Source organism: Abramis brama (assembly GCF_963993115.1).
Source record: "Abramis brama genome assembly, chromosome: 3".
Lineage (NCBI taxonomy): Eukaryota > Metazoa > Chordata > Actinopteri > Cypriniformes > Leuciscidae > Abramis > Abramis brama.
In genome coordinates, this window is record NC_139965.1 from 16,616,334 (window position 1) to 16,621,971 (window position 5,638).

The following is a 5,638-nucleotide window of genomic DNA, read 5'->3' on the forward strand; positions in this document are numbered from 1 at the left end:
GCCAGTTACAGTACAAACACTGATTCCTCAAGAAACAAAGTTTTAAATTCATTTTGCTGAGAGCCTTATTCTTTCACAAAGCCTTATTCTTTCTTATTCTTCTGTCTTATAGTGAACTTATGATCAGAGAATCAAAATTGAAATATTGCAATTTACTATACTATGTTTATGACTAAGAGGGGCAAAATACAGACATCTTCAATGTGTGGCCCTCAATAAAAAGAAATAAGTTTCACTTTAAAGCAGTGTAAGGCGTTTTTTGAAAAAGATTATAACACACAAATGAGCTTATCTGAACCAGATGAAGTAGAATTTCACTGGTTTACTGATGATAACGCTTGTCTATTTAGCTCCCCCTGCTGTTGAGAATCGAAATTGCAAAGGTGAAGCAGTTTGTATTAAAATGCAGTTCAAGAACTAAAATGTTTTCAATTCAGCGTCATGCATAGACCTACGGTTAGATGGCATATTGAATTGAACACAGCTGAAAACATGGATGGATAGACACAGTCAATAGCACGCACACGTACAGCTCCTAGATCACGTATTTTCACAACTTTTTACAATTGTTTTATGGAGTTTTGTCTACTGAAAGTTTTTTTTTTCCGGAAAAATGTTTTGTCAGCTGAATGTTGTTAAACATCAGTACAATCGAATGCACTGGGCTGCGTTTCCCGATAAAGTTGTCTCTTAGCACGCTACGAAGACTCTTAAGGTATAACTTAACTAAAGGTATACCATTTCTAGGCGTGTTCCCCGAACCATACCTTAGGAAGCTGCTTAAGACCTTCTTATTCACCACGTTACCCGGTGCTGTCCGTGGCGATGGCGCTGAATTGGTTAATATCGATGGCTCGAGAATCAATTATTCTCTCGTGGAGGGGCTGCTTCACTGCATTATGTGAGAAAGCAGTATTCTTTATAAAAGAAGCACTTCCGAAATAGTTGAAATTGCATTTATTAGGACTCATTGGATATAATAAAAAATAATCCAAACTATAATAGCCTAGCCTACATATTTTAAAATTGTATCATATATTGTTGCCATAATAACCATTCAAATTTTTACGTGCTTTCTTCTCTTTCCCATTTTTGTTCGCTGAGGTGGAACTGCGATGAAATTTTGTTCTTGTAAATACTTTCCAGCATTTCAGTAATAAAAGTGTACATCTTATGTACGGTGCTCGGCAGTGATCAAAAAGGATTTAAACAGTGAAATTTGAATCTCTTCTTGTAAACTCAGAGATGTGGATTCAGACTGCATTTAAATTAGGCTACCACACGACCTGTTTGTCAAAAAACAGTAGGTAATTTGGCCAGGGATTTTTATGCGGGTTGGGTGAGAAAAGACATTGACATTATGGATTCGATCGGCAATAAAATCACAGACTTACCCCTGTAAATGTTTAAAATACCGGACGAGCCCATGAGAAACAATTAGTGTCTGAATAGGACTTAACTGACAGTATGCTTTCACTGGTCTTTGAAAGCGCTCCGCCGACGCCGCCGTTTTTTAGAACAACTATTCGCTGTATCGCTGCCATAGTTTGAGCAAACTCCCCACCACAATCATTCCCTTTAAAAAGAATGATTTCTGGCAGGACACTGGAGCTCCCCCTCCGTGAACCAGGCTTTATATTGAAGATCATCACCACTGACCTAAAACCAATGACCAGCCATTAAGCGCAGGCCAGTCCACACATAAGCTGTCTGAGATGTTATGGTGTTATTTATCACCTCTGCCATAATCGTCTGAGATAGACTCGCCAGGTCAGTTCTGTCTGCAGTAGCCCAGGGCTTCATCCCACGTCTTATTCTTGTAGACCAAAATTGGGCCAACGAGCTCCATACAGTAAAATGACAGCGTCTGAGAGCACAGAATATTGTGCAGTTTAGAAGTGGATTGTTTTAGCCCGCCACACTCTGCAGTATCACCATTCGGTAGTCCACTATCCCAGTTGTCAATTGCTTCCACTTCACCTCCAGACCAGATCCATTCTCCTGGGTTGTTAGGGCTTATGTATAGTCCAATCCAGTTAAATCGAGATGTGAAATCCGTATCCATAGAGATCAGTTGTGCCTCTTCTTTATTAACAGTGGACAGGTCATCATGGTACTTTCTGCAGTACGTTTGTGCATCTTTCCAGGTCATTTTTTGGGTCACAAAAAAGTGTGTTCTGAGACTGAAATTCAGTCTAAAGAGACTCAAAAGAAAGAACACTGTGACTGCAGCCTTCATTTCTATACAGATGATCTACACTGTAATGCCTTTGTGTGTGCTCAGCTATAATGTTATCACAAATCTCAAATTTGTCTCAAATGAGAGACCAATAAAAAAGTCTGCAAGGCATTGGCCAATCAGAAGGTCACACCCTTCAAGAATTTGTGTAACAAATATTTTAAGAAATCATTGTAAATATGCTGAGAGAAAAGAAAACGTGATCCAAGCAAAAATAAGAGTATAACAACCAAATAGTGTCCATGGTTTTACATAAATATACAGAAGAATCATTATAATAATAATAATAAAAAAAAATGATATTTAATAGCTCAGATTCTGGTTTATTGATGGTTTCATTAAAAATTTGAGTATTTTAAGAAAGAAATGTTTAGAATAAAGCAATCAATTGAATATTGTATTTACTTTTACAGCCCCCAGCAATTTGTTGCCAGATGATGATCATTTTATCAAATCAGAAATGAATTGCATTTACAGAATTCTTGGTAACACTTTATTTTACAGTGTCATTGTTACATAGGCCTATGTTACATGTAATTACTGTAGTAATAACTATAAACTATGCATAATTACACGCAATTAACCCTATACCAAACCTCATCCTAATCCTAACCCTATAGTAAGTAGGCTACATGTAGTTAATTATTATTACTCAGTACTTAAATGTATAATTACACTGTAATACTGACACCTTAAAATAAAGTGTAACCGAATTCTTTTTACAGAATTTTTGCAGTGGCATAATCCTAATACTCTACTAAATATTTAGTAACATATTTTTATTCATTCATTTTGTATAAAATACCACTGAATACAACATAGTTCTTGGTTAATTTTGATTCGGACATGACACAATTTAAAAATGAATGCCTCTCACTTCTAGCACCTTCTTTGGATATGCACTGGTCACACTAGGGCTAGGCTACATTATTTGATGAACAGAATAAACGGATATGAGTCTTTTGTTTGTGAACCCGACAACACTCATTTGTGCTGTATTATTTTGATTCAATAGCCTACAAACAACAGATTCATAAGAGTCAATCGTTTTTTTAATAAGACTGAGTGAGTGACTGCTCAGTGTTTGTCGGGCGGGTAAACGTGTTTTCGAGAACCAAACATCATTACAAAACAGAACAAAAAAACATTCTGTTGCAGTGTGCCCATTGAAACTTTACAGTTTTGCATATGTAAAGTACATGCCTAACAACCCCGCCAAACAACAATATAGCATGTCATGGTTATGTGCACCATTATAGCTTTTGTGCTATCAAAAATACACAGAGGCAGGATTGCAGTGTCAGAACAACAACAGTTATGTTTTTTATTGAACTGATGCGTCAGAAAGACACGCATTAACCCACCCCCAAACTCTCATGAACGTCTTCTTAAAGGGGAAATGTCCAATAACATGCGTGTCGGTGATGAGTGAATTATGTCAGCAGATCAGTGATGTGTGAGCTTGTATCTGCCCCTACACCATGATACTTTCAGTGTTTTCGTATAGGCTAGCTGTTGCCTGTTGCAAAGTTTTGGAATCTTTTGTCTGTGACTTTATCTTCTGTAGTCATTCAGCGGCTGTAGCCTATGACCAGAAGACCTTCTTTATTGCTGCCAAAAATAGGACGCTTTTGCAGTTTTGTTTCAACTGATAACATATTCATAATCTGTTTTTTTCTGCTGTAAAGCATCATACTAAGGGTTGTTTTTTTTTTGTTTGTTTTTTGACTGAGAAGGCAGTCTGAGCAAAAGATGTTTTACAGAATAAAATTTTAACAACAGTAATAATTTTTTTTCATTATTTTAAACATGAAACAAGTTCATAACGGCTGAGGGGCGAGATCATTTAAACACCTGAATACAAGCTGTACATAGTGAAAACAAACAAAATGAGCAAAACTTAGAATCTTATATTTTCAATGATGATATCTTATTTGCTTCCTATCCCAAATTTTCAAGGCATGGTTATAAAGACATTCAATCTGATACATTACAGCCTGGATAGTCCTAGACCAAACTGTTAATCCGTATGATAGGCAATGTGAAAAATTTCATTGATTTTAAAAACAACAAAGCATGAACAAAAGTTAAACAATTTCTAATCATAAAGCTAATAAGATTGACCTTGATCTTTTTAACATGGCCATTAAAATTTAACTGAGAATCTAAATCTTGTATTTTTACAATATTTATAATGTCTCTGCAAGCCCATAAAAGATTTTAGCTAAACATTGTTTTACAAGACAGTGTATATATATGTTGACACGACTAAAATGAAAGATTAAAAATCCATTATTTTTAACAACCATATATACATACTGTATAGCAATATATTTATATAGATTCATGATTGATAAAAGAATCAATATCATATATAGGCCTACATGAAGAAATGTATGTATATTGCAACATGAAGCACATGCATTTATAGCTTTTAAAGACAGAGAAAGTTCAGTTTATCCTCACAATTGTTGGGTCTCCAAATATTATTTTCTCTATCCAGAGCTCCACAGCGCAGATTTCTGGCAGGACACTGGAGCTCCCCCTCCGCAGACCAGGCTTTATATTGAAGATCATCACCACTGACCCAAAACCAATGACCAGCAAGAAAGCGCAGGCCAGTCCACACATAAGCTGTCTGAGATGTTATGGCGTTATTTATCACCTCTGCCATAATCGTCTGAGATCTCAGACTCGCCAGGTCAGTGTAGGTCTGTCTGCAGTAGTCCAGGGCTTCATCCCACGTCTTGTTCTGATGCACCAGAATGGGCTCAAAGACCTGCATACAGTAAAATGGTCGAGGCCGCAAGCACATAGCGTTGTGCAGTTTATAATTTGATTTTTTTTACAACAGCACACTTTTCTCTGTATGGGTACGCCAATGTTGGTTCGCCAATGTCCCAACTGTCAATTTCTTCATTCTCACCTCCAGACCAAATCCATTGTTCTGGGTTGTTAGGACTCATGTGCAGTCCAATCCAAAAATATTCTTGATCGATTCCTAGATTTGCAGAGAGCAGTCGTGCCTCTTCTCTATTGACAGTGGACAGGTCATCATGGTATTCTCTGCAGTAAGTTTGTGCATCTTCCCAGGTCATTAATTCATTCACAAAGAAGTGTTTTCTGTAGAGACTGAAGCTCAGTCTAAAGAGACTCAAAAACAGGAGCACAGCGACGGCAGCCTTCATTTCTACACAGATGATCTGCTCAGCGCAGCCTTTGTGTGTGCTCAGCGATGAAGGAGTGTTTTTTATATCTGAGAGACAATAAAAGAACTGGAAGGCACTGACCAACCAGACGGTCAGGCAAGTATTTGTGTAGCAAATATCCAAATCATGCTGAAACAAAGAAGATATGCAAGTACAGAAAAATACACTTCAGTCTTCTAAAAAAAAAAAA

General features: G+C 36.9%; 1 pseudogene across 1 annotated transcript; it reads right to left on the bottom strand.

Annotated features, from left to right (window-relative positions):
* Positions 1 to 4,075: 4,075 nt before the first annotated feature.
* LOC311080129 (lymphocyte antigen 75-like) lies at positions 4,076 to 5,638 on the bottom strand (annotated as a pseudogene). Its single transcript has one exon. The product of its transcript is annotated as a lymphocyte antigen 75-like (transcript).